The sequence below is a fragment of the Dermacentor variabilis genome, unplaced genomic scaffold (genome assembly GCF_050947875.1).
Source record: "Dermacentor variabilis isolate Ectoservices unplaced genomic scaffold, ASM5094787v1 scaffold_14, whole genome shotgun sequence".
Taxonomy (NCBI): domain Eukaryota; kingdom Metazoa; phylum Arthropoda; class Arachnida; order Ixodida; family Ixodidae; genus Dermacentor; species Dermacentor variabilis.
In genome coordinates this window covers 6,777,638-6,785,799 of record NW_027460302.1, presented here as the reverse complement: position 1 = coordinate 6,785,799, position 8,162 = coordinate 6,777,638, and the positions used below count along the sequence as shown (strand labels likewise).

Here is an 8,162-nt window from a genome sequence, read left to right as displayed (position 1 = left end):
GGACGCGGCGTCACATGACACGTAACCATGTTACATGACTTCGCACTTCATTTCCTTGTAAGCGCATGCGCGATCTACGTTGCCTGCCATGTATAAAATGACGCAGTGGCACAATAAACTTAGTTGAAAGTTTGCGCTTGGTGTGTCGTCTTCTTTCAGGTCCGTGTCGTTTATATGTCGCGCAATATCATTTAAGCAAGGGGGTGAGCACTAGCGCCACTGTTCGCGGCGGCGGTTTGGAAAACTAAAGAAAGCCACACAAGCAAAAGCAAATCAGCAGCGCTGGCGCAGCGCCGCACGTAGGGTGCCTCGATTCCAGCGCCGCCGTTCAGGGTGGAGACAACCTCAACGGCGCCGCCATATTGAAGCACACAGGATCGGCTGCGCTAGCGTTCGTAACGGCGCCGTTCATGCTCTCGGCGCGCTCCGAGTGCTTTGATTTGAACAATCTTTTTATCAATATTGCACTGCGCATCTTTTTACTCATAATAGCCGTTTTAACATCCGAGGGTCAAAGACGTAATTGTACGAATTAATTTTAGGGCCCCGAGTGGTCGAGGTTGAACAATTAGTGTGCCGTCAGTTGGCTATCATTTTAAACAGGTTATCATTTTAAAGATCCGTTGCCCAGCAGGTGCTACCGCTCCGTGCGAGTGGAAGAAATTGTTTTTTTTTCTACGTGGTCTTTGGTTTTTCAATTCCTGCGCTATGATAACAGCCGCGCGTCATCAGCGGCTCGCGCGCGGCGGTTGGTTTCGCTTCGGTCGCGCGAGCTGTTTCCGTTTGTTTTGCTCGCAAAGACAACCTGTCTGCTTTTTAATCTTTCAAAGTGTAACTGCGAGTTCCTCGCCTGTTTATTGCCCACAGGGGTGCAATCACATCTGTTTACAGGCTGGCGCTGGTACATACAAACGATGCCGCGTATACCAACGTTGCCACTGCGCCTGCGTTTTCTTTCACGAGGCCAATGAAAACTGATTGCACCTCATTGGCGGTAGGATTAAGCACTACTGCAAGTTTTCCACTCGTTTTATTTTTCTGACAGGCGCACAACCACCGAGCGTTCTTGCGTGCGGTCATATGCAGGCTTCGCTTGCGCTCTGGACATGGACACCGGTTGTTCTGCTACGATTCCTCCGTTTGTGAAGCGCATTTCTGCATATATTTTTCATTGTATTTATTTTATTCATGCCCATCTGTACTCATAATAAATCATGCTTGTACACGTACACAAAAATGGTGAATTTGAGGTCATTAAATAACTGCAGTAATTCTTTCCTAACAATTTTAAATCCGAAATAAAAGTAACAGACTGCAAATTTATGCTTTGTGAAAAACAATCGACCAGAAAAGGTTTAGTAAAAAGCTGTAGTTTTGACGATGCCTGTGCATGCAATTCCTATTTTGCCTGCAAAATTGGGTGGTGATGGGCTAGGATGTTGAAAATAACTGCTCCCTAAAGGTTGAGCTTCTAGTGCTGCAGAACAATATGTAACCTAGCTTGTCAACCTACAGACCCTTACAGACAGCAAAGGCAACAAAACAAAACAAAAAAACAGTGCAAATTATTTATTTAATGTCAAGTGCAGTCGACCATGAAAAAACGCAAACTACAATACAAGTAAGCATGACAGAGGGACAGATAAGTTGGGTATGTACAGGGGGGTTTAACCTTAAAAGGAAAGCATAAAAACAAAGCATGGAAAAATATGCAAATCTCCACATAAGCGAGCAAGACATAGGGGCAAAAAGTTGCTACGTGCACTGTGGTGTTACCTTTGCAACAAACATGAAAACAAAGCATGAAGAAAGATGCAAACTACAAAATAAGCCAGCAAGTCAGTGTTAAAAAAGCAGCTATTTACGAAGTGGTGTAAGATTTAAAGCAAGGTACTCTACGACAAGTTCACGCCAGCCACAGTCTTGCTGCCATAACCGTCGTCTGAATCATCAGGCTCGTTCAGCCAGCGGAGGTAGATACGCAGTCGCATGACAACAAAATGGCACATCAGTTTTCTCATAGCGCTTGGGTGGTCAGCGCATTCACTAGGTGGCAGATAACTGATCGCTCAATGAGGCTCGTCATTGTATTGATTGGGTGATCCAAATGACAAACATCATTTTACTGTGAAAATTTCTGAGACACATTCACAGGAAGAAACAAAGCGCAGTACCGTATGGCTTACATAAACCAAATTTCTAGAACCTTGATTGTACTCCTTGAGCTGCACAAGAGCATGCTCATCGGACGCCTCATCAGCAATCAGGGTCTCAGTACAGGTGGAGCATGGTTTGTTAGTAGATATAAAAGACTTCACCAAATACCCTGCCAAGTGAGCAATGATGTCATTTTCTACAAGATACAATGGCTCGTCCTCTGTGCATTCATCATCGTACGAGGGTTCTTGAAATTCTTTCTGCACTTCTTGAATCTCTGCAGAGAAGAAATCCACTAAGTAGTTGCTGTCGTCAGCTTCATAACCAGAGTTCTTAGGTACCTTGAGGAACCGGCTAACTGACACAATTCTGAGCGCATTTTTGACCTCATATGCTATGGGCACAGGAGAAATCATCCTGATGACCGAAAACAAGTTCTCCAGGCAATCTTGGGCCAATCGTCCTGTCAAGAATGCATAGCCACATTTCTTTAGCAGAAATTCATGCAGTTGAAGCACTACAGCAGTGGACATTAGCACCCCTGCCTGGCATGGCTTCCAGACCTTTTTGATGCCAATGCCTAAGCTCTCAATGACTTCAACAGCGAGTTTCAGCATTGCAATAGCCTCTTCATATTTGCTTTCATTTGATAAGCTCAGAGCAACAACAGGGTGCCGTGCAGTCATGATTGTGTACCACTTGAAAATTACTTCACAAAACCAGGCTGTTGTTTCAGCCTCGGGCGGCAGCTTCATACGCTCTACAAAGTACCTTATAGCTGCAGGTGCTTCCCGGAATAACTGAACAGCTACCCCTACCTTCATCTTTGTGAAGTGGCCGTTGGAAATGTGCACGGTACTCAGGTTAGGTGCCACCTTCAATTGTTCTGAGTCCATCTTTAGGACTGCTTCTATGTACTCAATCGACACGTCACTGCTGCGTAAATTGTACTTTGCCACTATTTCTTTACTAAGTTTCATGGGATCTTTTCGCACGAGGTGCCCTCTAATATTTTTTAGTACATGTGAAGGATCCGGCATAAAAAACAATGACATAGAATTGTCACATGGGTGGGGAACAGTGCATCTAGTGACAGAGTAGCGGGAGCTTGACAGGTTTAAGCTCCGCCACATAGCACGGTTGGAGCTCCCCATGTCGCATGTCACGCACAGCACACGCAAAGAAATGTCTGCACAAAGATTGATTAAATGGACGACAAAGTCTCTCAGCTTCTCTCCAGTGACAAAAGCACCTGTGTAGTGATAAGCAATCACCTGCTTCCAGCGGGTGTTTAGGCCCCCAACCATAAAGACGAGTACACGGTTTGCTGCTCGGTCGGTTTCAGGGAGTGTCACCTTGCCAAGGAAGCCGTCACCACTGCGGTCTAGCTCGACACCCTTGCGAATCTCCATTTCATCGAGAAATATGACGCAGTCTTTTTCAATGTTTGACATTGCGGCCACTTTCAATTTCATCATATTTACTATATCAATCAAAACGCCGGGCTTAAATGACAGGTGCTGCAGTCGTCTGCAAAGTGTTCTTCGTGAGGGAAGAGGATTGCCCTGTTCTAAAAGTAAGTCATAGCCTGCAGAGCCTCAAGCAAATTTGAGCTGCAGCGCTTTCTTTATGGTTTCTGCACTCCATGCACTGCCTTTCCGGCTCTTTCTCTTCAAGGCAGCCTTCTGCTCCTCGTTCAAGAAATCCAGATTTTTGGTCAGCGTTGAGAGGTCTTTTTCTAACCGCTTTGTTTTCCTGGAAGCAGTCTTTAACTCCTTTTTTGATGTCGACAAGTTTTCTTGCAAATCAGTGTTTTTCTTTTTCGCATCTTGCAGAGCCTTTCGTAGCTCACATACAGAGAGCGAGGAAATATCTTCATTGCTCTCATGTTCGACTGCATTTTCTTCGAAAGAAGCGGTACTATCTCGACTCATTTCTGCGGAGTCTTCTTGGTCAGCGTCTGTAGCAACTGTTGAGGAGGACTTGGTGCCTTCCTCGCCAGCAGGTCCACATTCGGCAGTCCGTCTTCATAGGTAGTTTCCTTCGTTTAGGTTGAGCTGAATAATAAAAATAAAAAAAGACATGCCTCAATGCTTATTGAAACAACTGAAAATCGCGGAAATAATACGCTCCACTACAATTATTACTCACGTCTAAAGTCGAACAGCGTGGGCAGAGCTGTAGACTTTTAACAGGCGGCGTCCATCGTGCCGATTTTTCTCAAACTGGTCCTCTTCAAAGTGGAGCTAAAAAAATAAATAAAACACCAAATGTGATTATTCACGTTTGTTTGAGCTGATACAAAAATACTTGTAAAAAATAACCAGTTATTTAAGGTGCTTAACAGAAAATGTTCATAAAAAATGTTGCTGTATTACCGAACCTCGCACGTTTCCAAACAACGCGCAGGCTACGACTGACGCCGAGCCAGAAAGCTCAGGAAAAATTTGACCCATAATGTGCGTTAGCTGCACGTTTACATGAGTACATCTTGCTTAAGTATTTAGCTTCGTCACGGAATAGCAACCACGATCGGGAACGAACATGCAGCGATAAGGTCTGCTTACGAACAGCGTAGTGCAAATATGCCCGCGATCATAACATCGGCTACGTCGCTTTCGAATAGCACCCGATGCAATTATATAGCAATAAAAAATCTTGTATGCACTTTGACATGAGAGCCGCAATTATCTATTGAGATCTCAAAGAAAACCGCAGGGCTTCGAGTGGCACCAGCACAACAGCCGCACTCTCCAGATGAAGCAGTGTGTGCCTTCAGTAGCAAATAACGAGCACTTAACTTTTGGTTCGTCTATTTTCGCTTAACGTAAAAGTAACTCTGCTGTCTAAACAATAGCGACGCGAAATTTGCAAAGGAGACGCCAGTGCTTTCTGTGAAAATATAAAACAGGTGTGCGACGTTATGATTTTTTGCTAGTGTTAAATATTCCGCGAATCAAAATCACCCTCGTCCGACTCTGTCATCAGGGCACTACTCGCGTAGAAAAGCTAAGTTCAAAACGAAAAACACGCTCGCGCCCGTACGTATGCGCGTAGCTATACGCTGCCTATGCAACAGCGGCGCACACGAGTCTGCTTTAATTGCAAAGTACGGATCAATAAGACTTAACTGTTTTGCAACTCACCTCGCAGATATATGAGCTGTCAGTTGCGTTCCACCGATCCCGCTTTACTTGAGCTTCCCATTTCTTTCTTCGCTCCGAGTCCCGGGGGAAGCGAAAACAACGCAGGCCTTTACGTGTTGACCCGGAGCACATTGGCACACAACAGCCCGTCATGATGGCTCAGTGGACTTGACAAGCTTGTCAGTCATACAGTCGAACACTGTTAAACAAGTTGAACCACCAGCGAGTGCCTCGAACAACGCAAGCTCAGCTGTTAGCACCGATCAACTGCGACCACTCTGACCGCCCGCCGTGATTTAATATGGCGTCGCAGCGAGAAAGAGGCGGCGTGGGGGTGGTCAAAGAATGGCACCACCCTGAACGGCGGCGCTGGCATCGAGGCACCCTAAAATAGTAATTGGGCGTGCGGACGCTCCTGTGTCGAGGCTTCAGCGACTTCGTTCGTAGCTAAGTACTCTTTTTCCTTCTTATTAGCTGATGTTTTTGAAGTGTTTTATTTTGCATGGAGCAGGAGCGCAAATTTTGAATTCGTGGTGAGCGTGGTAAACGTACCGGCTTTGTCTAGGTTTGGCGGTTTCCCTCGTTAGGCCTAGGTGCTAGGCGGGACCTATTTGATAGGCCTATTTAACTATCTCAGCTAGCTCTTCGAAGTGATTTGGCGGACGTGCTCGTTGAGCCTAAGGACGTAGGCCTAGCGATGAAACCAAAGAAAGAGAAGGCCGCGGGGGACGCGGAGCAAGTGCAGTGCGACGAGTGCCTGCGCTGGTGCTCCCTCGACGAGACCAGTTTCCAGAGCTTAGCAGACGCGGAGGAGTCTAGCTTTACGTGCAGGCTGTGCGAAGGGGTCAGGGAAGCAGTCCAAAAACTGGAAGGAAATTGGACAGCCAAGTTCGAGGAGCTGAAAGCAGACCTGAGGGAGGAGCGGGAGAGGCGGTTAGCTTTGCAGGCGAAAGTCGCCGAGTTGGTCAAGGTGGAAGCGGTGCAGGCCGCGCAATTAGTAAGGACCGTGGCCGAGCTTGGAGAAGAGAGGGAAAAGAGAGCAGAACTGCATAGGCGTCTCGATGCGCTTGAGACGAGCGCAGCGGAGAATGATGGATCGGGACACCAAGCCGGTGGCAAAAGCACAGAAAGTAGGGTAGGCCCTACATGCGAAGTCGGGGGCAGGGTGGCAGAGCAAGCGGTAGTCAGCTCGCCGCCGGTGAATCGGCGTAGTTATAGCGAAGCAGTGCAACACGCCCCGCGGGAGGCGACGCTGCAGCCACAGGGGCGCCAGCGAGCGCGAGGACAGGAGGGGAACAAGCTAACCCCAAGGAATGAGCTCATAGTCAATGATAAGCACAACCTGGAAGTTAGGAGGGAGGGAAGGAATGCCCTAGTACTTATCGGTGGTGATTCAAATATGAGGAGGTGCAAAAGAGCTATAATGGAGCGTGCAAAGGGTGATAAGCGGGTAGCAGTCGGGACGTTCCCAGACAGGACAATGGACGCAGTACTGAGAGAAACAAAAAGCGAGCTTTCTGAGAATGTTGCAGAGCGCAATTTGGTAGTGGTAGCGGCGGGGCTAAATGATGTGTTGAATGGTGAAGCTGCAAAAGTAGTGGAAAGATTAGCGGAGGGAGTTGACGATTTAAGGGCGATAGCACAGCAAGTCCAGATCGTGGTATGCACAGTGCCGGAGGTGCAAGGAAGGAACGGAGCAATTGCCAAGGACGTTGTAGCTGTAAATTGTGAAATAAGAAAGCTAAGCCAGGAGAAGGGATTTGAAGTGGCAGACATAAACAGAGAAGTGCATAGAGCAGGCTTTGGCGGAGGCTTTACACGAGATGGCATCCACTTTAATGGAAGGCTAGGAGCCGAGATCGGCTGGCGCCTGGCAGGTCGGGCAGTAGCTTTTTTAGGGGGTCCACTGCGCCTCAGGGCGTAGGGGTAGGTAGAAACAGTGTAGAAAGTGCAACACTAGAGGCTGACGCCAATAAAATGGCCACTAGGAGGTCCAGGAAGAAAACTACAAATAAATTTAACACCAGGATCAGGTACATAAACATGCAAGGCGGTAGAAAGGGAGCGAGGTGGTTAGAAATAGAACAGCAGTTAAAGGACGAAGAAGTAGGTGTATACGCGCTATGCGAAACACACCTCAGGGATCTAGAAGACCCACCGCTTATTGAAGGCTACGTCTGGGAAGGGAGCAATAGAACAACAACGGAGAGGAAGGAAGGAGGAGTAGGTATGCTCATACACCAAGGAACAAATTGGCAAAGAATAAAATTAACTTGCAAAGAACATGTCTGGGTATCAGGTACAATTGCCGGTAAAAAGGCATGGCTAGGAGTAGTTTATTTAGGGACAGGGGACAAATACAGGCAAGAGAACAAAGATCTAGTGAAGTGTCTCGATGACGATATAAAGCAGTTTGGAGAAGGTGCCGATATTTGTCTGCTGGGTGACATGAATGGCCACATCGAGGATCTGGATGGATACACAGATTGTAATGGGACGTTGATGCTAGACTTCTGTGAACGACACAACCTAGTTATAGTATATAGAGAAACTAAGTGTGAGGGACAAATCACGTGGGAGTCCCGTAACAGACAAACGACCATTGACTACTGCTTAATGTCGCAGGGATTGCATAGCAAGCTAGCAATAATGGAAATAGACGAAGAGGGGAAGTACAGCCTCGGAAGTGATCATAAGCGTATTAGTCTACAGTTGGGAGCCCTACTCAAAAGAGAAATGCAGGGAAGCCAAAAAGAGTACTCAAAATTACATGACGCACAAATAGCGCAAATAGCGGCTGGCATAGAGGAAGCAATAAAGAAACATCCCATGGAAAGATGGGATTATAATCAGTTAGAA

General features: G+C 46.9%; 1 long non-coding RNA gene across 1 annotated transcript; it reads right to left on the bottom strand.

Moving 5' to 3' along the window:
* Nucleotides 1-1,554: 1,554 nt before the first annotated feature.
* On the bottom strand, nucleotides 1,555-5,591 carry LOC142567673 (uncharacterized). The gene is made up of 3 exons (XR_012825209.1): nucleotides 5,304-5,591; nucleotides 4,309-4,403; nucleotides 1,555-4,214 (listed from the first exon to the last, which is right to left on the bottom strand). It is a non-coding gene; the product is annotated as an uncharacterized LOC142567673 (long non-coding RNA).
* Between the last annotated feature and the right edge of the window lie 2,571 nt (nucleotides 5,592-8,162).